Below are 27,170 nucleotides of genomic sequence, written 5' to 3' on the forward strand. Positions count from 1 at the left end.
TTGGTGGTACTTTTTTTGTTTGTTTTTTTGTGGGTGTTTTTTAATGTATATAGGGGTGATAGCTTAATGATAAATGTTTGTTCTGCAGGATCTGAGAAAGACAAACTAGAGATGGAGTCCCAGCTCCCTGTTTCACCAACTCTCTCAAAGCCTCAGTTTCCTCACCTGTAAAATGGTCATGACCTTATCCCCTCGCAGGGGATGTGACAAAGATTCATGGAGGTAACACTTCTAAAGCAGTTTTCCCAATGCCAGCACCTCGTAAATGCTAGATTCCTACTCCGCCCCCATCCCCTTGTCCGTGCCCTTTCCTCATCCTTTCCCAGCTTCCACACCCCCTGCAGCTGACCTGCAGCTGTCTCAGGCAGCAGGGGTCCCCCGACTCCCCACTGCCCTCGAGCTGGTGGTCACAGAAGTGTGTCTCCCTCTAACGTGCGATGCCAGGCTTGCTGGCAGCCTGCGGCGCTGAGCACAGCTGCCAGGCCGGCATGCCTCCTTCCTCACAGCTGCTGGGATGCGACCTTGTCTATCAGGCGGCCCCGGGAAACCCGCTGAGTATGCTCCCAGCTTGGTAGGTGACATAAATATTTTCCAACATGCAGGCAACAATCTGATTGGTGCCTTACCCAGAGTGCCAAGCTCCAAGCTTGGGGCTGCAGAAGCAAAAAGGAAAAAAAAAATTCCTTTTGCCAATGAAGTCTGGCTCCTTCCTTCACTGCAGTGTTTAACTCTTCCTGTCTCCTGTTTGTTTCCTTGTCTACTCCAAGTTCTAACCCAAACAGCTGACATTCAGCAGGATTTGGGGAAATGCTTATACTCGGTAGGACGGCACTGGCCCTCCCCTCACGGAGACAAAAAACAATCTAGGGCAGTATCTCAGACTTGAGTGTGTCTTAGAAACCACCCAAGGTGAGAATAACATAGTGGCTTAAAATTTAATTTAAAATATTTTTTAAAGAGTCCTTATCTCTCAGAGGTGGATGCAGCACTATCCAGAGATGAAATGGCAGGGTGTCTAGATTTGTTCCAAAATAAGACAAGAGGCAGCTACACAGGGAGAGTAACGCTATTGCTTCTAATTTCCAGATGATAAAACTGAGGCTTAGAGAGACTGGGCTGGACAAGGTACCTCAGCCAGGGAGTGCCGGTGGGCGGATCTGAACCCAGGGGGTGTGTCTCCAGAGCCTGTAGATCCTGAGCTCCTGGTAAGACATTGTCTTAGCTTCTTCACTGACCGCTTCCCTGGGTGACACGCACCTGGAAACCAACCCAGAAAGTCACACGCAGGGCGTTCTGTAATTCTATCTCGTAAACAGATGCAAATCAGGTCCTTGAGCAAGACAGGAATTTTCCTGCTTTGGCAATGGACAACAGTGGTGTGATTTTTGTAGCTAACATCTCTTGAGCAGGCACCCAGTGTGTTCCAGCCACAGTGGAAAGCAATCCACATTTGTTATGTCATGGAAGGTTCACAACTCCTTCAGGGAGATGGGACAGTAGTTTAACTTCTAAAATACACAGCACTCAGCAACGTTCAGGGAGAGCCTTGCCTGAGGTGACACACAGGTATCTGGGGGCGAGGAGGGGAGTCTGCCTGACTCCCAAGCCCAAGTGGATCTCCTTCCACCCACCGGGGCTGCCTGGAGATGGATACAGCCCTTCACCCTGGGGATATAGGACACTATAATGAGAATGCAGCCAGTGCAGTTTTTACAGAAAACTCAGAAGGCGCCTCACCAAAGCAGCGTCTTGCATCCAGTTTGAGTTAATTTCAAGGGCAAAGCATTAAAAGATAAATGGACATAGGAAGGGCTACAGCAGGCATACCTACTGAGGAGTGCTGAATACCCGATCTTTTGATGGCCTTATCTGCTATGACGTGGGCCTCACGATCTTCTGGAGGGAGGCCAGCGTGCCCCTTATCCCCTGGAGCCCCCGTGATGCTGAGCCCTCCCTGGCCTCTAAGAAGACTGGAGAGCGGTCTCAACAGAGCTCCCAGAGAAGACCTTTCCTGTACTTTGATGTCCTCCCCCAAGGAGAATGGCCTTTATTTGGGGGAGGGGGGGAGGGAAAGGAATATCAATCTAGATTCTCACTTTATACAACAAAATAAATTCCAGATGAATTTTGTAAATAGAGCCAAATGTAAGAGTTAATAAGATTTTGAAGACAAAAATGGAGAGTTAATGATACCACAGAGGGGAAGACATTTCTTAAGCAGAAAAAAAAACACAAAGAAATGAATCACAAAGGAAGGGAAAATTGGATAGATTTGTGTACCTGAAATGAAATAGAAAAAAGAAGGTGTAACTAAAGACTTAATAAATGAAATTAAAATCCAGCTGACAGAAAGAGAAAAACCAATACCGTTTGCTAACACATATATATGGAATCTAAAAAAAAAAAAATGGTTCTGAAGAACCTAAGGGCAGGACAGGAATAAAGACCCAGACGTAGAGAATGGACTTGAGGACACGGGGAGGGGGAAGGGTAAGCTGAGACGAAGTGAGTGGCATGGACATATATACACTACAAAATGTAAAACATAGCTAGTGGGAAGCAGCCGCATAGCACAGGGAGATCAGCTCGGTGCTTTGTGACCACCTAGAGGGGTGGGATGGGAAGGGTGGGAGGGAGACACAGGAGGGAGGGGGATATGTGGATATAAGTATATGTATAGCTGATTCGCTTTGTTATACAGCAGAAACTAACACAACATTGTAAAGCAATTATACTCCCATAAAGATGTTTAAAAAAAATCCAGCTGACAAACAGATGAAAAATATTTGCAACACTTATGATAAACAAATGGTTAGTGCCCCCCCTATTTTTTACCAGGCTCTTGCATATCAAACAGAAAACACTAAAACCCTAAGAGAAAAAAAGTCAAAGGAAATGAACAGTTCCCAGAAGAAGAAATGTAAACGACGGATGGACCCATGAAAAAATGTATAAAGACAATCTCAAAAGAAGCAAATTCTTGGTTTGGCACAGATTCTAATGAGTTGATTCTGTATTGGCGAGAGGAAGGTGAGCTAGGTCCCTTGACCAACACTGGAGAGGGAAATCATCTTTCTTTCTTTTTCTTTTTTTTTTTTTTTTTTTTGTCACACCTCAGATCAGAGATCAAACCCGTGCCCCCTGAAGTGGAACTGCAGAGTCTTAACCACTGGACTGCCAGGGAAGTCCCCGGAAATCACCTTTCTGGAAGGCATCTAGTTACGTAACAAGAGACTTAAAACTTCTCTTTCTGACCCACTAATACCACTTCCAAGAACCCATCCTCAGGGAAGATCATGGGTACGAAGATTGAAACCATCCCCAATATTTCCACTACGTCATGGATTGTACCTACAATGGGATTCTGTACTGCTCTTTAGAAAGCTGTTAAAGACTAATGATTAAGATAGAACGTGGTAAAAATCTCGTAAATAAAACTGCATTTTCGAAATGATGTTGAATTTTCGAATGAAGTTGACAGATGTGAGCACGCGGCCGTATGAACCTGCGTAAGTGCAGAAATATTAGTGGAAGGACATTCACCAGAAAATTAACAGTGGGTTTGGGAATTGGGGAGAGTGTTTAATGTTCTTCCTTATATTTTTATATGTTATAAATGTTCTATTATAAGCACACATTATTTTTGTAAGAAGGAAAAATTTTAAGCCAATCCAGTAAAATTAGAAAAGCCACCCTCTATTTGGGGCCATCTGGGCAGGTAGGAGCCTCAAAAGATGAGTATGGTAAGGCAGGGTTTCTCAACCCTGGGGCAGATAATTCTTTGTGGTGGAGACTGTCCTGTGCATTATAGGAGGTGTAGAAGCATCCCTGGCCTCTACCCACCAGATGCTAGTAGCAAACTTCCCAGGTTGTAACAAGCAAAAAGGTCTCCAGACATGGCCAAATGTCTCCCGGCGGGGAGGGGGGACAAAAATCACCTCTGGGTGAGAACCACGGCAACCAGGAGTAAGGAAGGAGCACTTTTCATCTGTTTGTTCTGGGGGTGATATTCATCTATCCTTTTGTTCACTCATTCATTCACTGGACGGACATTTTCAGATCCTGGCTCTGTGAGCTGGGAGACCCGAGTGCTAGACCCATGTCAGATTCTCACACTGCGACTTTAGGAAAGTCGTCTAAGCCTCCTTTACTTGTAAAACACTCCCTGAGACCCTGGTCCTGCCATAGGGAGTGTGCAGCCGGGGACAGCTCCACATAACTCCAGGCTCTGCCCTCAGGAGGTCACAGTCTGGCAGAGACAGCCACTGTACAAACGGCTATATTTGTTCACAGGGATGGGTGTTAACAGGGGCCTGCGAGTGGTGATGGATGAATGGAAGAGAGAGACTCTGTCAGGGCTAACGATGGTGGCAATGCCTTTAAGGATAGCCCTTTACACGTGCACCACACTTCAAGTGGATCTTCAGAGTCTTGGCAGGAAACCGATGGTGCATTTGGTGGGGCGACCTAGGAGACTTTAAGAATGGGGTACTTTCAAAAGCGAGGGAGGGGGAGAGGGAAAGCAACAGGGGATGATGATGCAGCAGCACCTGGGGGCAGCAGCAGCCCAGACCCCATCCATCCCTAGGCCTCAAGGAGTCACAAGGGGGACTGACACTGGGTCCTGGAGAGAGCTGTGGCTGTCACTGCGGGAGAGCGCCACCCAGCAGGAAGGGAGGTGTTGGGTAGGGCAACACAGCCACTGTCAACCCAGAGCCAGGCAGAAGAAAGAACTCTCTCAGCCTCACTCTACTCCTGCCCTCCAATTTCCTGACACTGCCTCCCACTGGCCAAACCATACAGGGCGCAAGAGCGCAAGGGAGCCTGCTGATACAGCCCACCTGGGTCCGCTACCTGGGTCAAACTGCAGATGGAGAAGGATAAAGAGGTCGAGAGGGGCACTCAGACGTCCAGGGCAGAAGGCACTATCTCTTGCCTTCTCGTTCCATCCCTACGACAGTCCTGCAAGGTAGATTTTACTATCCACCTTTTATATGAGAGGAAGCTAAGGTTCAGAGAGGTATAATGATTTTCCCAGAGTCATACAGCCAAAAGGGATGGAGCCGGGATTGAAAGCATGGCTTGCCTGAGTTTCTGAGCTCCAGGCTTTATAGTTAGGAGAATCTGGGTTCAAATCCCAGCCCCCTCCACTTATTAGCTTTCGACCTTGGGGAACACCTGTGTATCTCTGAATGGACCAATCTGTAAAGTGGTGCTAGTGACTCCTAAACCAGTGGGGCCCTTGCTGAGTGGGGAGGCAGCTAATTCAGGCAGAGGCCTGCCCCACTTCCCACTGGGTAGTTATTAACCAGAGCATCAGACTCCACATTAGGCAGGGGGCAATTTGTCTGCCTCTTCCGCCACCTGCAGAATCGATCTCCATGCTCAGCTGCCTCATTGAGATTCAGGTCCTCAGCTCCGGGACTCCATCCCAGTGTCTGGTCAATAGCTTATATTTTTAATTTGTCAATAATCAGTTGGGACCTTGGCCAGTGCCCCGCAGATGGCTCAGCAAGATCGCTCAGCAGTGGGGAGAGGAGAGGAGGGCAGTGTGCGTGAAGGGGAACAGACCCTGAGCTGGGCTGATAAACCCAGGTGGGGATGGCAGACAGCTGGGTACCCACAGCAGCCTGACTTTCCAGGCCATGGCCTGGATGTCAGGAGACCTAGGGAGTCATGGATAAGTACACCAGCCTGACGTCAACGAAACCTGGGTTCGGTTCCAGCTCTGCCGCTTTAAAGATAGGTGGCCTTGACCAAGAGACTGGCCTCTCAGAGCCTTTCTTTTGCCATTTGTCAGGTGGCTGCCATAATAACAACACATAACCCATAGGGTTGTAGAACAGCCACATGAGTTAATAAATGTGAAGTGCCTAGGACAGTGCCTGGCATATTATACACATTAACTATTGAGATTTCTTTGTCAAACGAGAGAGACAATTTGTAAATAAACAGTGATTTTCAGTGCACTTGCTGATTCCCAATACAGAGGGGGAGCCTGACACTCACAGAGAGGAAATGATCATCCCCAGTTTACAGACGAGGAAGTTGAGGCTCAGAGAAGCCAATTCACTTTCCCAAGGTCACACAGCTGGGGTGCAGTAGAGCCAGGGTTGCAAACCCATGGAGTCCAACCCCAGGCCTCCTGCTTCTAATCATCCTGCAAAAGACAGATTCTACAACTTAAGTGTCCAAAACAAAGAGGAAAACGATGCAGCTTTACCTCCCTCCCTCCATTCTTGGGCTTTTTTGTGAATAAGTGTATTGCTTCCTTTTCTCTCTGACAAGGAGGCACCAGTGCCCACTGGAGGGCAGGGAAGTGAGGACAGCGGGAAAATCTGTTTTCCTCATGAGTCTTTACCCATCCTGTCACTAAAAAAAAAAAAAAAAAAAAAAAAAAAAAAAAAAAAAAAAATCTCAGTTTCTACCCATCCTGTGCCCTTCCCAATAAAAAAGCCCAGGAGAGACCAGGAATACTGGAACAGGGGTGGCTGAAGAAGCCGGCATTGCCCCAGGAGGGAGTAGGGGTCTTCCCAAGGTCAAAGGCAGACAGCATGAGAGCCAGGATACGAACACAGGACATAGACGGCCAGTCTAGGGCTTTCTTGGCTGTCCATGTCTGCTGACCTGGTCCTTTGCCTCTAACATCATGAGTGCCTGACGTCCCATTCTGCTGTCACTGGTGGTGCCTCTTCTTGTGGACTTCACTGTCAGGCTCCAAAGGACAGGGAGATTCTCAGAGACAAGCCAGGCAAACGCTCCAACACCCTGTGGGTTGTCCAGCAGGCTCCAGAGGTACACATGCTTCCCCAGCTTTCCCCTCTGCAGCCTCTGACACCCACACAGCCCTGGAGATTTCCTCCCCTTTTCTTCCCGCCAGGCTCCTCGTTCTCCAGAGAACCTACCCCCTGAGTCTGATCTATTGAAGTTAGGCTTTTCCACCAGAAAACTCCCCAGACACCACTAGAAACCCCCATAGAACTCGGAAGCTGCTAAATGCCCCCAGAAGCTCCCCGAGCTCCTGGGACCAACTGCGAAGTGTAGATCACAGGTGGGATCACAGACGCCCCAGAACATCAGTTCCTCGGGAGCCTCAGTGACCACCTAGCCCCCTTCCAACTGAACAGAGGAAAAACTGAGGCTCGTAGATGGGGAGTGACTTGCTGAAAGATGCAGAACCAGCTGGTGCAGAGCCGGGGTTCTCTTCTCTGTGCGTGGCACCCCTCACATCCTCACCGATGCTGGCAGTAGCAGGTGGGCCAGAGCAAACCCATCCCCGAGGCTGCAGACAACTCCAAGGGAAGCAGGCTTTCTTGAGAGCCTCCTAGTGTGGAGATTTCTCAGACTGTGGTGGATGCAGTGAGGAGAGTGAGTTCTGTCTATGCTTTGCTGTTAGCTTGCTGAGTAAACCCAGGGAAGTCTCTTTCCCTCTCTAAATCTTAGTCACTCCGTCTATAATGGGTCATAACAAGTCATCAGAGTAATCAAGAGGATGAAGCACTATCATCATCATCGTCACCTTTTCCTCCTCCTTTTCTTCCTCACCTCCTCTTCCTCATTCTCCTTCTTTTTCTTTGCAGCTCTCATTTATTAAACACTTGCAGCATACTCGAGACATATTTCAAAAAAAAAGTTTTTAAGAAGCTGAGGAGGAAGTTCTTATTACCCTGCTTTCCAGGTGATGAAACTCAGGGTTGGAAAGATTTATTTGCTTGTCCTGGGTCACTATAATATCCCCAGAGAAGCAACCAGCATTTGGACCTGAGCAGTCAGAGAGGCAGCAACCTTAACCCCTGCCCAACCCTCCTCCCATGCAGAAGAACTTGGCCACTGAGGAGACCCTGCAAAGGTCGGTGATGATTCTTCCCCTGATGTTCTTAGTGGTTTCACAATCCAGAGCAGTCACATTTCGAGCCCCAGCATGAAGCATTTGGTCAGCATCCCAGGAGGGCCAGCTTTAATCCTTCCTGCCTGTCCCTCAGCTGGGACCGAGGACGGCAGGTGGGTTTGCTGAGGAGCAGTCAGATGTGACACGGGTCGGAGAACAAGTGAGGAAGGGGCATTTAACATGTTTGGGTCCCTCAGTGGCTGGGGGGTTATCCATGCAGGAAGTGACTTGAGTCTACAGATGTCCCATAGGGCTGGGGCTGTCAGAAGACAGCCTGGTGACAGGGAAGCCCTTGGGCAGAGAGGTGGAGGTGGCATTGCTAAGTCTTTGTACCAGCACAGGGTCCCTTTCAGATTTTTCTCACCATCTGATATGCCTGCCCCACTGGCTGTACGGCTAGGGCGGAACTGCCTCCCTCTCTGGGCACAATTTCTCAATCAGTGTAACATATACGTTGGGGCTGAGAAATAGCAGTGCCGTCTATAGCTACTCCTTCAGAAGTTCTTATCCTCTGGTTAGAGTTTCTAACTTCTACTATCTGCCCATTAGAATTACTTGGGTGGGGGGGCGGGGAGGAGGACGTCTTAAAAATGTCAATGCCCAGGCCCTGTCTCAAAACAATTAAAAATACTTGGGGATTGGGCTCAGGCATCAATATTCTTTAAGACCCTCCAGGTGGCTCAAACTAGTAGTTGCTCTGTGCCATCCCTGGAGCAATGTCTCTGAGTGGCAGGTGTGAGTAGCGCCATATGACCACTAAGAAACAGAGGCCCAAACAGGGAAATGATCCGCCCAAGGTCACAAGTAAAGACTCGGGGCGGGGGGGTGGGTGGGAGTGGGGGTGGGTGTCTGTCCAGAGTGCTGAAATGGGACGTCCCTGGACTCTGGCCTAAGGCTGGTACGTGTGTTCCTGGGATCCCACTCTTACCTTCTCACAGATTGCTTGTCCCATAAAAGACATTTTTTCTTGTTTTCTTTCTTCCTTTCTCTCTACATAACATTTCCTCTCTCCCTCACTCCCCCACCTCTCTCTTTTCGTAAGTGTATCTCTTCCTCCCTCCCTCTCTGTTTTTCTCTCTCTCCTCTCTCCCTCTCACTTTCTCCCCATCTCTTCCTTGTTTTATCTTTCTCTCCATCTCTCTCTTTCCTTCTTCTGCATTTCTCTCTACTTTCTCTTCTTTTAGCCTCTCTCTCTCTCCTCCTTCTATCTCTTTCTCTCCCTCTCTCCTGGCTCCAATCTCCACCTTCCCAGCTGCTCCCTAGGACCCTTGACTTGAATCTCTTCCTCAGCCAGTCCCTCTCCCTCTGGCTGCCTCCCCAAGAGCAAACACTGACCTCTAGACCAAATTCTCCTTCCCTATCCTTGCCCAGCCCTTCGGAGAAGTCTAGCTTCCCCCTATGACCCTAGATGGGGATTCAGAACCAGAGATGTCCTTTCCTTTTCAATCTCCCACCGTAGAGAGATCCCACCACTGGGGAAAGTGGCTTCCCATAATCCAGTGGGGGCAATGGTTTCACAGCAGCCCCTCCCAATGGGGACACATTCCTTCAATCAAAAAGCCTCATGCTGGGCTTCCCTGGTGGCGCAGTGGTTGAGAGTCCGCCTGCCGATGCAGAGGATACGGGTTCGTGCCCCAGTCCGGGAAGATCCCACATGCCGCGGAGCGGCTGGGCCCGTGAGCCATGGCCGCTGAGCCTGCACGTCCGGAGCCTGTGCTCCACAACGGGAGAGGCCACAACAGTGAGAGGCCCACGTACAGAAAACAAACAAACAAACAAACAAAAAAAGCCTCATGCTGAGCATCTACTGTGTGCAAGATTCTCAGAACAGAGCAATAATGAAGGTGGCCTGACCGCTTCTCCCCTCTTTCCAGTGAGGGGGACAAAAAACAAGCGAAGAATTTAGACACTGATTTTAATTCTTTATCATTAAGATAATGGCCAAGATGTTGGGGGTAAAGGATGACCCTGGGGTGGAACACAGCTGCTTTAGGTTGAAAGATCAAGGAAAAGTGTCTCCAGAGAACTGACATTTAAACTAAGACCTAAAAGATGAGAAAGAATCGGCCATGCCAAGGGCCAGGAAAAGAAGGGTTACAAGCAGAGGGCACAAGTGCAAAGGCCCTGATCCTGGAAAGAATCTGATATGGTCAAATAACAGAAATAAGGCTCATGAAACTGGAGTAACAGAAATAAGGAATAAATATCAGGAGATAAGGTTGGGGATAGCAACGGCCAGACTCTGAACGGCCTTGGAGTCTGCAAAACAGAGTTTTTATTTTATTTTGGGGGTCATGGGTTTGGGGCTGGGGCAAGCCTATCATCTCATCTGCACAGTCACTGGTCCCTGAGTGCAGCAGGATGGGAAAGAGTGGCCATAAGCACATAGATCATTTCATAGTTTTGGCTTAGATTTAGCAGTTCTTTAAAAAGCGGTATCTTCCCCCTTCTCTTTCCCAACTCCACCCCACCAGGGCTTCAGCAGTTCTAACTCGCCTGTCCCCCTCATAGAACCTAAATCTAGGGCCCTGCCTCAGGAATAGCGGCAATCACCATCATCACCATCATCACCATCACCATTATTTCCAGGCGGCTCTAACTGACATAGGGATGAAAGCAAGGAATCAATTAAGTGATCCTTAATGGTCTCGTTCAAATTTTTGCCATAAAGGTAAGGACAAATGTACTAATCCCATAAGCATTTACAGAATGCCTGCTGTATGCAGTACAGAGAGAAACAGACCCCTGAGTAGCTAATATGAATACTAATATCAAAAGCTGCTAACATTTATTGGACATTTGCTAAGGGCCAGTCCCTTTGCTAAGGGTTTTACATGAATAATCTCTAAATCCTTATGATAATCCTATGAGCCTTTCCACTTTTCTGATGAGAAAATTGAGACACAGGGAGCTGAAGCAATCAATTAGGCAAGACTCCATCCCTATCCTTGAAGCAATTTTTGGCTGTTCCCCTAAAATGTTACCTTAGAGGGAACGTATAGTTCAGCCTGGGAGAAGCAGAGGTCAGTTTGCCCAAGTGAATTCCAACCTGAGCATTTTTAGTCTATTTATACTTGGCTTCTCTGAAATTATTTCTTTAAGTGTAAAAAAAAAAAAAAAAAGGCTAATTGCTCAAGAAAGGGTGACTAGTGTAATAGTAATAGTAGTTTTAGAATTCATATCCATGTTAGCCCTTACGGGTAACTTCTTAAGCCCAAGAGACGACCTAATTAATGGTAGAGTTTCAGGCATGTTGTCAGGAAGAGGGGATAGTATGTTTTTGAGTGAAAGTCTGAGACTGCTGGCTGACCCAGGGGCGGAAGGTTTCAATAGGGACAGCCTGTCCCTCTGGGCTGAGATAAGTGTCCATCCTCCTTAGGGAGACCAAAGGGGAAGCTCCTCACCGTAGCCCCAGCACCGACATTCTCCCCCTAAGCCCTTCCTCAGAGCCACAAGCTATTTCACCCTTTCTGGAACGCATGACTAATAAGCGCTTCGTCGAAGGCAATATTCAATCGTGCTGTGGGATGAAGGGACTCACACACCATATATCACCCCAGCTGCTCTTATAAGCAGGAGATCGATAATCTAGCAATAGACATTTCATAATTAAAAGCAGACGATGAAGAAGATGACGAAGAGGGAGGGGAGGGTGGGGAAGGCAAGGACCCTGGCAGATGGCCCTGCATTTTCCTTAGCTTTTCCGTTCCTAAGGCTATGGTGGATTTACCAGAACAATAAGTCCTGTTTGGAGCTGTCCCAAAAGGCTGGCTGGAAAGGGACTTCAGTAAATTCACGTGGTCCGTCCGCCTGCCTGGAGGCTGGCTGGGGATAAATGCTGCCATTTTTAGACTAGCTGAAGTGCCTTTGAAGACCCCACCGATGTCTTTCTGCACTACCCACAGCTCACTGGATTGGACGTCCATTCCTATTCTCTACCCACCAGCTCCATCTCCATTCTTAAGTTAAGCTTACAGATCTTCCTCTAGGAAAATCTTCACCTCAGGGTCATTTGCTCCAGCATGGGATGAACATGACCTCCCCAATCTCGAGGTGGTCATGTGGACTGTTCTGGCCAATAAGAGCAGCCCATTCATTCTCAAGGCTGAAACAGTTGGCTGATGGACGCACATGTGACCTAAGTCAATCAAGGTAAATTCTGGGACTTTCACTAGAGCTGTTCCTCTCTTAGCTGGGCTTGGATGACAGAAACCTGAAGCTACTGTGGACTATCTTGTCATTATGGACTTAAAAAATGACTTCCAGCTGGCACACTGGAAAACAAAGCTGAGATGGAAATGTGGGAAAAGAGAGAGAAGGAAACCAACCAAGTCCTGGCAAAATTGGTGCACCTCTGAATTCAGCCATGCATGAATCCAGGTTAGGCTTTTAGTTATGAGACCTCATAAATTCCTCTTTTGCCTAAATTACTGTGGCAGTGGAGTTTTCCTCTCTGTATATTAAAGAGTCCTGACAAATCCATTCATCTTTCTAGGTCCACCCATCCAATAAATGAGTTGCTTAATGTAAAGGAAAATGCACAGATGGAGTTGGATTCAAAGTCCAGCTCCTGACTGCACTGTCTACTAGCTGTGTGATCTCGGGCAAATTGCCTAAGCTTTTGGAAACTCAGTTGCCTCATCTGTAAAATGGGTATGGGGCCACCACCAAAGGGTTGTTGTGAGGATTAAATAAGATAGTATCTAGTTCGAAGATGTCACTGCGAAGACCCACCACTTACATCACCACCATTTGAAGGAGCAACCTGGATCTGCTAGCATGCTCTGGTGCAGAGAAAAGATGTGTGGCAGCATCACCTGGACCAAACCTGCAAAACGAAAATGTATAAAGCTTAACTGAGGTAACAAGTACAGAATTAGCAGGAGGTCATCATGATGCTAAAATGAAGATAAAATGTCATTTGTGGAACATCCAAATGGCACCATCCACTTTATCCGTATTACCTTATGTAATTTTCACAATTCTATGAGGAAACCAAGGTTCAGAGAGGTAAAGCAACTGTCCTAAGGTCACAGAGCTGGCAAGCCTAAGTCCAGAGCCTGGGCCCCTAAGCACTGGGCTGTGCCAGTTCCCAATAATAAAGCCCAGGTCTTGGAGGCCGACCATGTACTGAGCAAGCCTCTCTAAGTATCTCCCCATTGAATCTTCTTACCATCCTTTTGAGAAAAGCTTGGGGCCCATTTTACAGGAAAAAGCAGCAGTGCTAGGTGGCAAGCAAGTATGCTTAGAGAGGGAATCCAAGGTTTCACTGCTTGATTTGGTATAAATTGCAATTTTATGTTATATATATTTTGCCACTATTTAAAAATGTTTAGGGGCTTCCCTGGTGGCGCAGTGGTTGAGCATCCGCCTGCCGATGCAGGGAACACGGGTTCGTGCCCCGGTCCGGGAAGATCCCACGTGCCGCGGCCCGTGAGCCATGGCCGCTGAGCCTGCGCGTCCGGAGCCTGTGCTCCGCAAAGGGAGAGGCCACAACGGTGAGAGGCCCGCGTACCGCAAAAAAAAAAAAAAAAGTTTTAAAAAAATAACATTTTTAAGAGCACATATGCACATATCCTTTGACCCACTGCTGGGAAGTACCCTGGGAAAATCACACTGATATCCTCAAACTAGAAACGACTTACGGGTCTATCACTGTTGTCCTGATTTTAAAATAAGGGACGTACATATATAAGAAGCTATTAATTGCTCAAAAGAATGAAGTAGAACTGTATATATTCACTATGAAAAGATATCCAACTGTATTAGTAAATGAAACAAGACGCAGAACGACAACAAAACAAAACACCCCAAAGCAAAAACCCCTCCATGGTCCATCGCATCCTCCCCGTCAGCTTCACCCCACACCTCTCCTCCACGCTCCGGGCCCAGGGAACCTTTGCTCACCCATCCCCTCTTCTGGGAATGCCCTTCGTTTCCACATTCTTGAAAGAAATCCTCGTCAGCCTCCGCGTCCCAGCACCCAGCCCCGCCTGGCACAGAGGAGGGATGCGGTGGACGTGCATTGGATGTCCAGTGGTGTGACTGGTGAGGACTGTAGCCAGAGTCAGTCCCTAACCTTGAGTCTTTTCCTTGGTCATCCTCCACCGCCCTTGTGAATTCATGTGGGGCGGGAGGGTGAGGGGACACAAGTGACGTTTTCAGGCATCTGCTTGGTTCCAGGCACCGTTCTGGGTATTTCCCTTAGATATGTTTTCTTTGAATCTTTAGTTTTGTCCTTTTACCATCCCGTTTTACATGGAAGAAAACTAAGGTCATGGGAGAGAGGATTTAACTCCGACGAGGTTACCGGCAGCTTGTTGCTGGGTTTGGGGTATATACACCTAGGTGGGAAGGAAAGGACAGCGGAGCAGCTGGTACGCCCCGCAGCATTGAGACGCAGTGCTATGGTGGAGTTCTTACATCTGATCTATAATGTGTCATTCAGGCTACGCCGATACACGGGGACTGGCCACTGGCAAATTGACCCATGGACGACTACTCATTCACCATTGAAAGGGATGTGCATTTGTTGAAACGCCATGGGCCTTCCGGAGAGCTGTCATCCTGTGACAATATTGACAGAGTTTGTGCCTCCACCTCGTAAAACCCCAGTGTACACACGTGGGGAAAGCAAGCCCATCTTCTCTCACTGAGAGAATAAGTGTAAGGCATTAAGGAGACTCTGATTAAACAAACAGATGTTTTTAGTCGGCAATAGAAGTGTCAACATGATCCTAATTAATGAATGTGTTAATGGCTGTTCTCTGTTTGAAGACAATAGTCACCGCCTTCTAGACGTACCCACAATGACTCACAGGGCACACACAAAGAGCCTGCACGGGGTGGGGCTGCAAGCCGATATGCCCACAGGCAGCACCAAGGAGCGTGCCCTGAGCTCACAAAACGGACACACAGCGGTACAGAGTCACACACAGGGAATGTGCACCAAATCTGCAGGGATTATGCAAGACACTTGGGATGCAGGATGTCAGAGGATGTCAGAGGACACACGTGAATACACATTCACAACACACACCACATACGCACAATGCACACACAACACTTGGACCATTCACACATCCCCGACAATAACACACAATGTACACAGAGCGCCCATATCACCCACACAACATCACACAATACACATACCGCATATACCATGCTCATAGGATCCAATACCACCATCCACATGACACACATACAATGCACACAAAACATCCGTAAATGCAAAACACACTCAGTACATAACACACATACTCAACATGCATACGCCACACACACAGCATGCCATAACACACACACACACACACACACACACACACAATTCCAGAATAGAGCTCATAATTCACGGAGTGCTAGCCTGACACACAGCACACACACTCACACACGTTTAGTATCAATAGTAATAATACCCACTGTGTGTATCTGCCATGTTCCAGACTCTATAATAAGACATGAAAACAGAAATGAAGGGGTAGAGTCTCTTTCTTCCAGGGTATCCCAAGCCTACAGAGAAGCCTGAGTACCTGCCTATGAGATGTATCAAGAGAACTCCCCTACATTATTTACATGTTTGTGTTTTTGTGTTTATACATATTTTCATGTGTTTCAACAAGGTAAAACATGAGAAAGGGTTGCTGTGCAGAAAAAGTACTGGACACTATTGAGTTGTGCTGCAGACACTCAATGATCTTTTCAACGAAGATGTAGAGGAAAAAAAACATTCTGCAACTCTTACTGTATTTATCCTTAGCAATGGTGTTTTTATTTATCTCAAAGGCTCTGATAGTGTGTAACTAAACAGCTCTCCCTTTTTATCCCGGCTGCTAGGAAGCTCAGAGCTATATTTTTGATCCACACATGGTAGGGGTGTTGGTTTTCACAGCACACATTTCTAAGTGTTATATCTGGCACTGTCTTATGTTACTACATGCATTTTTCTTTCATTCTATTTTTAAAATATACTTTTAAATGAATAAGCTCTTTCTGGAACAATATGGGATCAGAAAGAAAGACAGAGTTTAGTTAGACAGATGTATTAGGACAGTTAAGCTGCTGTAACCAAGGACCTCCATTTCTCAGTGGCTCAGTATAATAAAGGTTTATTTCTTGCTCAAGGCACAGTCTAATGTGGGTTGGCATGACATGGGCCATTGTTCCATGCAATCATTCAGGAACCCAGGGTTCCTTCCATTGAGTGGCATTTAAAGTACAAGAAAAGAAAGTAGGATCATGTCCTACAGGTGTAGCTGTGTCTTTATCCCGATGCACAGTAGGACCTCAGGAATGACACACACTAGGACCCAAGGTCGTGTCCAGAGGAGGAAGAGGTAGCCTCCGATGGGCAAGAAGGAAGATGCCAGGTAGGGTCAGTCTCTGAGCGAGGCATTGAGGACAAACCGATGCTGGGTCTGCAGAGAAGGTGAAAAGCAGATGGGCAGATAGACATCTGGACAAATCGACAGAGGTAAGAAATGGTGGAGAGTTTGTGGAGACCAGTGGGGACCTCCTTCTAGCTGAAGAGTGGGATGCAAGATGGTGGCGGAGGGCCGTCGTGGTGGAAAGAAAGGCAGAGCCCGGCCCAAGAGAGCCTTGAATGTCAGACACCAAGACCATCTCTTTATACCACAAGCTTTTAATCTATTAAAACCCAACATCTATTGGGTGCTGAGAACTCTGTTGATTGCTTCACTTGCAATCATGGTATCCATTTCCATAAGAACACCGTAGGGCTCAGTACTACCGTGATCCGAATTTCACAGGGGAGGACACTGAGGCTGAGAGAGGTGAAGTGACTGACCTGAATTTCCACAGGCAGAAAAGAGCACTGTCAGAGGTTGAAACGGTACACTTTCTTAATTGCTACCCTCCAGGGCCCTCTCCTGTGTTATGGTCATCACTGTGGCAGGCTGGGCGACATGGGGAGATCAGAGGGCAGCCTGACAGGGGTGACCAGCCCAAGTCTCAGAGTCAGCCACGGTTCATAAACTCAGTCCCCAGCCCTGTGGGATGCACCTAAGCTTGGAGGCTCATTTTCCCCACCTGTAAAATGGGGCTAATCATGCTTCCATTGCAGAGCTCCTACAAGATGCAACATCCTTTAGCCCAATGCCTGACACACAGCAGGGGCTCCGTGAACGGTAGCCGTTATTATTATTGTTGTTTTCGTTGTTGTTAAAGGGACAGAGGAATCAGGGAACAGGCTGCTATCCCAGCCAGGAGACAAGTAATTTGGGAATGCTCTAGCAGAGGCTGTGGAAAGGGACAGCTGTGAAGGAGATTAAGGAAATTCACACGGAATATATGTGCGTCTGGTACGTATGGCGCTTTGGCAAAGACAGAATCGGGATGGATGCACTCCTCCCCAGAAAGATGTGAACGGCATTTGGCATCCCTTGTTGTTCAAGCCAGGAGCAGTTCTGTGTGTGTGTGTGTGCGTCTGTGTGTTTCATGCAAATGTGGGCACGTGGAGATGTAAATTGCACACAGAGCGGAGACAACAGGGGAGGGTGGGGAACAAAGAGAGGGACAGGCGCTCCCCCACCCCGCCCCCAAGAAACCAGGCCACTGGGCATCCTGAGGGGCTGGAGTGTGGATTTGAGTCCTCTCTTCTCCTCTGGGCCAGAAACGGGCACTTGGCATCAATGGACTTGTCTATAAAATGGGGCTGAGATCACTTCACCTACCTTGAATCTGGGGTTGGACTAGCTCTATCTTGGAGGTCCCTTGTGGCCCAGGATCCTAGGCCACTGAGAGGGGATGATCTGTACAAACAGGAGAGGAAGAACAAGTTCTAAGAAGGGATCTCGGCTTCTTGACGTCAGTGGACTTGGGGGAGAAGGAGGGTAGATAGTGACAAAAATATCCAATGTCTCAAGGAGACCAGGAAAGAAAAAGGAAGAACTGTAAGAAATATTGAGAAAAGGAAACTGGAGCTGGGAACACCCCTGAGCAGGGCTTTCCTCTTAGATTATGAGCGGCATTCCCTGTCGCCATGCCCCTCCCTGAGGTCTCCTGCCCAAGGATCCTTGGTCCCCAGCGACCCTCCCCTTGCAGTGGGGATGTGATCCTTGCCAAGAAAGTGATCGGCAGAGACAACTGGAGAGGAACCAGAGACAGCACACCCTCCCCAAGACTCTCCCCTCGCGAGAGGAACCCCTGTTTTAAGCCCCTTAATGGTACCCAAACAAAAGACCAGCATCAAAACTCAGGGAAACTAATCTGGAAGCTGAAAGATGGACTCCAGCATCAGCCTGGCTTGGGTGGCTGGTCCTGGGTTCAGCTCATGCAGATCAAATGTCTTTGGCCCAGAACCTTCATCTCTTGGGGCCTCAATTTCCCCACCTGTGAAATGGGGCTGAAAATAGAACCTACCTCCCAGGTTGGAGGTGAGTATCCATAGCCATAACTTGTCAAGTGCCTGCCTCAGTGTGTGGCAGAGAGTAAGAATCCTACATCTGTCATTCACTGCCTCTCCTTTTGTTGGGGGGACACGGCCTCATTCAACCTTCTTTGCCATATCTGTGGTTTTATAGAAAGTCCTACCTTCCTTTAGCCAAACACACACAAACATTTTCTTTTTCCAAAACGTTTGTCTCCAGCTGCCTCTCCACTTATGTATTGATTTAGAAGATCAAAATAAAACGTGGGAAGCCGTAAGCTGTAACACTATTTTTTTCCCCCTCGGTACACTCTGATTATGTGTAAACAGCAAATTGCAAATTATTTCCTCTTTATTTGTCAACTCCTTAAGCCACCTCTGGGTCTCTCAGAATGAGTAATTGGCTCTGGGACACCGTGTGACAATTTGGCTCTGTGTAGATATTTATCTCCAGGGAGGCTCCTTCCAGCTCTTGGGTATTCCAGGAGAGAAGGTACAGGGTAGGGGGGAGGTCAGACCTACATGATCTGGCGGTCTTTTACTCCCTCCATGGGATCTATTTGGGGAGAGGGGTGGCAGAGAAGACCACAGACAAGTGATCCAAAGACAGACTTGTTGAAAAAGCCCAACGGGGTTGATCTTTGTGTGCCATTTGCTGTCTCAGAATCTCTCTTGATTCCTGTTACATAGGGCAGAGAATACCTCCTTCCAGGAGCCCCCAAACCTTGCATCCCCAGGTTCTATCCTTAGAACCTTGTGAAACTCAACAGTTTTGGGGGGGACAGGGTGTACGGGTGGGTATAGCTGCAAATTCCTATCTCCTCTAGTCATGGAGTTTTACAACCTCGGATTCAAATGTTGGTTCTGCCACTGAAAGAGCTGCAGAATTCTGGGCAAGCAATCTAACTTCCCTGTGCCTCTGTTTCTTCATCTTTAAAATGGGTACAACCATAAAGCTACCCTGGAGGCTGTGGGAGGATGCGATAATGTGTGCAGACAGGGTAGCAGCTGGCACAGAGTGCCGTCGTGGAAATTAGGAAAAGGCAGCTCTTCCTGGCAGAGATATTAGAGATCGGTGTCCCCTCCTCCAGGATGCAACTTTACGCCAGGGTCTGGGGAGCAGCTTAAGGACTGAGTCAGCTGTCCTTTGTCCCTTTGGCTGGGAGCTCTTCTGCAAGACCCACCCTGCACAGCTGGACCTGGCAGCCCTGCTTGTAAAGCACCCAGCATGAGCCAGGCTCAAGGTAATCACTCAGTATCTGGAAGCAGCTGTGGTCACTGTCATCATATCTTATCGTTTGAATGATTTTGACTCTTAAGACCTACGAAGGGCTAAGCACTGAAATTTTGTCATCTCTTTAACATACGGAGAACGTCCGTGTGAATCCCATTTCCACCATGTCCTGGGTGACGGGAAGTCTTTTCCCCATCCAAACCTCAGCATCCTCATCTGTGACTTAGGAGACAATCATTCCCACCTAGTGCTGGGGTTTCGATTAGACAATGCATATCTCAAGTACTTGCAGCCCAGTGCCTGGCACATGCTAGGTGCTCAGTAAATCTTAGTTCGTGTGCAGCAGGCAGAAGGAGACCTCCCCACCATGGCTTTTTCCCTTTAGCACAAGCATCCATGGTCAGCGTGTTTAGGAGATTGGGGGAGAAAAAGACATATCAAACCATTTTAGTGAAAATACTCTGCAGTGTGAGGCATAACCTGTTTGCAAGCCAAAAGCATCAAGTTAGGAATCAGGACACTGAGGGTCTAGTGCCCCTGATGCCTCTGACTCATCCTGTGACTTTGGATAAGTAACAGGCTCCCTGAGATTTGGTTTCCCTTTCTGTGAACCCAGGGGTAGGGGAAACAATGCTTATTATATATTTTGTACAGCAGTGACTCCCTTAATTCCAAAGAAGCCTATGTATAAACACAGCATACAAATCAGGCAAAACAGAGATGCTCTGATTGAAGCGAGGTCCAGGGAAGGGCCAAACATTCCCCCACTACCCGGCCAAACACACACAATTTTTGTCACCCTGCAGCACCCTCTGATGCTATTTTAAGGAAGAACAGAGTTCTGGGAATGCAATGTGGCAGCCATCAGACTCAGACCCCTTTCCTGCTGAGATATTCCAAGACTGTGTTTGTGCTTTGACATCCACTGCCTTGTCACTCAATTCATCCTGACCTAGAGTGTGAGTGAGTGAGTGTGTGTGAGTGTGTGTGTGTGTGTGTGCGCGTGCACACCACAAACAAAAAAAAAAAATGCTCAGAAAGAAAGCAAAAAGAAGTTCCACCAGCCATTAAGGGGAAATTACAAATGCATTTTTCTCTGCCTCCGGCACATTAATAAAAGAGCTTACAAAACTGGAAGTGAGTCGAAGAAGGGTAGCCTCACAACAACTGGAAGGCGAGGAGGCGGGCAGTGGGGAGGGCGCTGCTTCCTGTACAGTCGCCTGACTTCATGGCCGTTCCCAGGCTGAGAGAGTCTGTCTGTGGCGGCTGCAGGGAGGACGAGGAGCTCATGCATAAAACATCAGGGGGACCCTCACGATGTGCACTGTGGGCTGGGAGAAGAACAGGGAGGAGGACAGGCTGGGGAGCGGGGGGCACTTGTGACATGCCCCAGAATGGCAGTGCCTGTGGGCAGAGACCTAGAGATTGTTTAGTGAGGGCTCCAGAAAAATCACTGAAAACTGCAGGACGGGAGATGAAGGAGGGTTATGAAATGCAAAAAGTGAAAAAATGTTCTAGTGTCTTAAAGATGGAGGGGCCACCGTGGTCACTTTGTCTCCACGATCATATATGGTGAGTGGTAGCTACAATGTGCCATGAGCTGTGGGCTAGATGCTGGGGGTGGTCATTGAAGTAGACAGATTTATGGGTCTTGATCCTTCATCCCTAGATGTACCCATGCCTTCTGCCCTGGGACTTTGAAGCCTCTCCTCCTAGAGGGTACATCTTTATCCACTGACTGAGCTTGACCACGTTCCTCGCTTTGGCCAACGATACTGGAATGGAAGGACCACGGTGCTTGTTCTGGGATGAGACCTCAAGAAACTATGTGTGTTTCCACTTTTTCTCTTGCACCTCTGCCCTCGCCATGTTCTGGTTGGATTGCTGGCCCACAGAGGATGACACATATGTGGAGCTGAGCCAGACACCACCTGCAGCTCAGAGCTGCCCCAGCTGACTCACAAGCTAAAACTAGATGAGAAATAAATGCCTGTTGTTGCATGCAACTGAGATTTAGTGGCTGTTTGTTATGCAGCAACAGCTGACTGATACAGTTATATATGAAGTCATGCATTTTATTCACCTACTCATTCACTCAGTAATTATTTACTAATGCCTCCATGCCAGGCATTTGGTAGACAGCGGGGATAGAATGGTTAATAAGAAATCTGTGAAAATGGGCAGATTTCAGATTTATTAATTTAAGGATTAAACACCTACCATGTGCCAGGCATGAAAATAAGTGCTGCAATTACACTGGCAAACAAAATACATAAGGCCCTACACTCTAGATGCTTACAGACAGCAGATAAAACAAACAACAAAACAGAAAATTTCGAAAAACCCCTGACTGAGAAGCTTGTCTCTTCCTTTTAAACTAGCCACTGTCCAGCAGAAAAGGTGAGAAAGGCAGTAGACCTTTATACTAGGAAGTGTTAAGTACTAGGACGAGATACCTTCAGGCAGCTCAGTGGAAGGAACTCTAGGAGCCTCGGGTTGGAGACAGGAAGAAGGTAGGTGAGAGAAGGTTTCTCAGGGCACAACATATCTGAGCTGAGCACTGAAGTTCAAGAAGTTTGCAGACAAAGAGAGGAAGGGCAAGGATGGAGCTCCAGGCAGAAGGTGCAGCAAGAACAAGGTAGGGAGGCAGGAAAGAGCATGGTGCCTGAGGACTAACACAAACATCTGTATTTTTACTGTAAAATAGAGTGTAAGAGGGAGAGGCAAGAGATTAGGGGCTGAGAAGGACCAGAGTATGAAGTTTGGATGCCAAGCTGAGGCGCTTGGACTTGATCCAAAGAAGGGAAACAGCCACAGAAGGGTTTGAGTACCCGGCTGCCATGTGAGACTTTTAGAAAGGTGGAGGGGCTGGGGTGAGACCAGAGGCAAGGAGGCCAGGAGGAGGCTGAGCAGCAGTCCAGGAGAGGAAGGAGGACACCCACGCCGGGGCAGCATGGGGATAAGAGATGGCCCCACCCTTGAAATGATGGAATTAGAGATTGTATAGCTGGTCATGTCCTGGGACCACCAAGTTCCATCTACTCTGTTTGCAAAAACTGGGTCTTAGAGGGGGTGGTGACCTACACATGAGTCTCACAGCAGATGAGTTTAGGGCTTGGGACTGGACTCGAGACCCTCATATCCCTAACCCCAAGTTCACTCCACACCACCACTGTGTCCCAATCTCTACCATTCAATTGATAATGATAATTACAAGAACAATAATAATTACTATGACCCAACGACTGAGCCTCTGCTACGTGCTAGGCTCTGTGCTCAGCACATTGTGTGTAAAATCTCACTGAATCCTCCCAAAACTCTGAAGGGTCAGAACTCCCCATTTTACAGATGAGAAACCTGATGATCAGGAAGTGAAGTCACTTGAAGTTAAGCCTCAGTGTCTGTCTTAGTCTGTTTGGGCTGCTATAATAAAATACAAAAGGCTGGGTGGCTTAAAGGATAGATTTACTTCTCACAGTTTTGGAGGCTTGGGAATTCAAGATCAAAGTGCCAGCAGATTCTGTCTCTGGTGAGGGCTCTTGTCCTGGCTTGTAGATGGCTGCCTCCTCATTGTGTGTGATACGAGAGAGAGAGAGAGAGAGAGAGAGAGAGAGAGAGAGAGAGAGAGAGAGAGAGAGAGAGAGAGGAGAGAGAGAGAGAGAGAGAGAGAGAGAGAGAGAGAGAGAGAGAGTGTGTGTGTGTGTGTGTGTGTGTGAGAGAGAGAGAGAGAGAGAGAGAGAGAGGGAGAGAGAGAGAAAGAGAGATCTGCCTTCTTATTATTAGGACGCTAATCTCATTATGGGGGACCCACCTTCATGACCTCATCTTAACCTGTTTACCTCCTAGAGGCCCCACCTCCAAATACCATCACATGGGGGTTAGGGCTTCAACAATGGAATTTGAAAGGGGGACACAAACATTCCATCCATAACAGTATCTTCATTGGGGATAACTGTGCAGCTCCTGTATAGAACTATGGCCAAGGGCTAAATGAAGTGAGGAGTATGAGTGCCTGGAACCTAGAAAGCTTTCAGCAAAGGAGAGTGACAACAAAGATGATGACAGTGACAGTGATGACGGTGATGACGGTGATGACGATGATGATGGAAAAAGTCAGCTCTGTACCCTGGTCTTGACTCCACTGGGTGACTTCTGGCAAATCACCTAACTCTTTGGGCCTCCGTCTCCCGCATCATTCTAATGAAGACTTTAGCCTAAGGCAGTGATTCTCAGGGTGTGTCTCCCGGCTAGCAGCATCACTGTCACTTGGGAGCTTCTTGGAAATGTGCATTTCTGAGCCCTCCCTGGACCAACTCTGAAACTCTGGGAGGAGCACTCAGCAATCTGCGTTTAACAAGTCCTCCTGGTTAAGTCTGGTGCAGGTTCAAGTTTGATCTGGTCTACATGAATGATTTTTCAATTTTTTAAAAATGACATAAATGCTTTCTTGTAAACAAAATCGGGAGAAGGCAGGTACATACAGCAGATAACAGTGGCAGTGCTAGGTTGGAGCAGAAACCAGTGCCCACAGCTCTGTCCATTCTCCCACCCTTGCCCGCGTGAAGGCCAAGGGGAGGTGGAAGCTCTCTCCACCTTATGTCAATTCCTCCTGCCAACCAGAGCCCCACGCACCCCGTCCACCCGCCTCCCACCCTCCCAGCCTCCACTGCCCGTTGACGTGTTCGGTGAAGTATGCATTTGTTGTGGCCTCCTGCAACCTGGTCTATTTCTTCTCTCCCTCTTTAAAAATAGGTTTGAGCCTGTAATTCAGTTAATTATTTCCCAGGGCACCGGTTTGGTGGCTATGGCACAGCACGAGTCAGGGGAACAGGAGACAGGTCCTCGGAAGCTTCTTTCCAGAAAATCTAATTTCATCATTGAGAAATCTTCTGTCTTAAGCAGGCTCCGCCACCACCATAAATTTACATATTCTATATGCCGCTGCCAGAACGCACTGGGCCCTATTTGCATAATGCTGCTGGAGGGGCTGGCACTTCTCTTGAACCCAAATGCAGGGGGAACAAGGAAGCAATTATTAAGCTGTAGACATTGGCAGGGAGAGAAGCCTCAGATGGATTTCAATTGCAAACCTCATTCGCCGCCTGGGCTGCTCATTACTCAAGGCCTAGATCCCAGGCTGATGTTGGATCCTAGGGCCTGGAACATTAGCAAATTGTTTTCTTCAGGTTATGTCTATAGCCAGGCTGAGGCCTGGTGTGGGGGAGCAGCTTTGGTTTTCCAGCGTTGATAGTTGGAGTAATCTTGTCCCTTTTCCCACAGGTAAATTTGTTTGTTGGAGGGTTTTGTCAAGTTGCCTTTGCCAACACATCCCTGCCCTTTTCTGTAACACACTTCCAAACACCTACAAGACAGGTCAGCAAGGGTTTGCCCACCTCCTTCTGACAACTCCCCAGAAACGCTGATCTTCAACAAAATCCCAGTTGGAAAAGGGCATGGGGAAACAGGGATTCTCTCATGCTGTGGTGGTCCTGCTTCTCATTTATCCTTCTCCAAATATAGGCTGCTGGAGAAGGTGGGGTCTTCCCTACTGCTGGCCTCTGAGAGGGTATAATCTTGTATACCAAGGCTCTGGGTCTCAGACCTGGGATCCTTTGATGTTCCAGGATCCACAGGCCACTCTCTGTAGTTTCTGGACCTTCCAGAGCTCTGAGCTTGACCTCCAAGTCACTCCATGGCCCACCACTCCCAACTTCAGTAGTCCACGGATGAAAACAGCTGCTGCTGACTTGTGGCACCATCTTCGTTTTACTCTAGCATTGATGTAAAAGGCTTCTTTATGTTCTCAGTACTCAAAGAACAAGTCATGAGCACAGAGTGAATTCCTGGGCAGACTTCAAACGCAGCCCTTCCTGACAGTTTTTTCAACCAAGTTAACTCATGAAACACACGGACAGAAACCCACCTGTCCACTCCTACAGGTACATTCCATGAGCATACTTGCCAGGTGATGCCAACGAAAGTGCTAGGCACACTTGATAAGTTTACCACCAGAACAAAATGTCATCATGGGAAAGGTAGAAAGCTGATTGAGGACAGCCAGTGCTTCACTCCTGATATTTAATAATAGACCAGGCAACTTTAATTTTTTCCAGCAAACATCTGTTATTTCTGAGGAAGTGGAAATACATTTGAAAATACCAGTTTCACTTCTGGCAGCCTTGACTCTCAAAATTGGTGGAGTTCATCAGAAATGCCATGACATCAGAGATGACCCGTGGCATGAAAAGTTCACTCCACGCCAGTATTTGAACAGAGACCCAGTTGTAAGAAATTTGAAACAGCAGGCCTTTCCACTGAGAAAAAAAAAGATGAAGCATCTCCACTTACTAAGAGGTACCATCTCCTCAGAAGACCTCAACATTTTGTCCTCAGCACTGATTGTCTCATTGCAAGAACTTGGAGGGAATTCACTTTTTCCATGATTGCATCCAACAGTGAATTATTTCTCCAAGAAAAGGAGATTGCTCCTGATTAGCCAAACCCAGGACTTCAAAAGCACAAATCGTGACTTTCCAAAGGAAACCATTTTGGCACATAACTGGGGTTAGTCCTTCAGAGCAACAGATGGTCTTTAAAATTAGAATCCAGGGTGCAGATGTGGGTGTGTCCTCAAGCAAGTCCTTACCATTGCTAAGCCTCAGTTTCTGGATCTATCAAGTGAGGATGATAGCAGTACCTCTTCCTTACTGTCACTGGGGGACTTAGATGAGCTAAGGTTAAATAACCTGCCCAAAGTCACAGAATATTAACGGTCCAGGCAGGATTTGAACTCAGGTGTGTTTGTTTAGCCACCCCATTGCATGCTGGTACCCACCATGGCACAGGAATGCTGGACAGCTGGTGCTTATCAGTCATAGCAGCTGGCTTTCTGGGCTGAACTGCTGAGAGGGGCTGGGATAGGAGGTCTTCAAAGGGAGACATTCAAGGGAACATGGGTTCACTGAACAGGTCAGCCTTGACCACTAGACCATAAGGCTCCGGTGACCACGATCCATGGGTGGCAGGTAAACACACTGAGGGCAGGAAGCCCAGCAGAAAATCCAGGGGACATCAGAGGGCATTCTTGGGTTCAAGGTCACCCACCCGCTCAGCCCGGGGTCTCCACTTGTCTGAGCCCTAGGTGTCTCAGATGCCAGGCATGACCTGCGGGGAAACCAGCTGGTCTGACCCATCCCACCTTGGGAACTGAGCTGTGGAGTCCTGGCCAGCACAGGCCCATGATCCCCAGAGGACACAGGACTCCTAAGTGATGCTGGGTAAACTGAGCTCCATCCGTCTGTATCCGAGGGAGGAAGGAGGTGGGAGTTATGGTAGTGAGGGAAGGGAGAGCAAAATTCAGAAAAGTGTTCGCCTGAGAATGACATGACCTGCAGATGCAGGTCGGTAGTGCACACGTGGGCAGGTCCACATTGAGGATGGGGCGTCTTGGTGCACGCGCATGCTAGATTCCCTGGGCACGTGTGAGTGTGAATGTAAATGCTGGGAAGGTGGGGGCTGTGTCTATCTCCCTCACTGCTGAATTCCCAGCACCTGGCGCATGGTGCGAGATCAATAAACATTTGTAGAGTGAATGCATAAATGTGTGCTTGTGTGGAAAGGTTAAAGTTATCTGTTTTCTAACTTGACAATCTGTTATTTGAGCT

At 47.9% G+C, this 27,170-nt stretch overlaps 1 protein-coding gene across 1 annotated transcript in view; it reads right to left on the reverse strand.

Moving 5' to 3' along the window:
- The window catches only part of LOC136792672 (uncharacterized), a 390,674-nt gene that overhangs the window by 191,332 nt on the left and 172,172 nt on the right, over window positions 1-27,170 (reverse strand). Inside the window, exon 3 of the mRNA XM_067014857.1 lies at window positions 12,630-12,716. The gene's annotated coding sequence lies outside the window, so the exon portion shown is untranslated. The remainder of the gene's footprint in view (window positions 1-12,629; window positions 12,717-27,170) is intronic.

This window comes from Kogia breviceps, chromosome 15 (genome assembly GCF_026419965.1).
Source record: "Kogia breviceps isolate mKogBre1 chromosome 15, mKogBre1 haplotype 1, whole genome shotgun sequence".
NCBI classification, from domain to species: Eukaryota; Metazoa; Chordata; class Mammalia; order Artiodactyla; family Physeteridae; genus Kogia; species Kogia breviceps.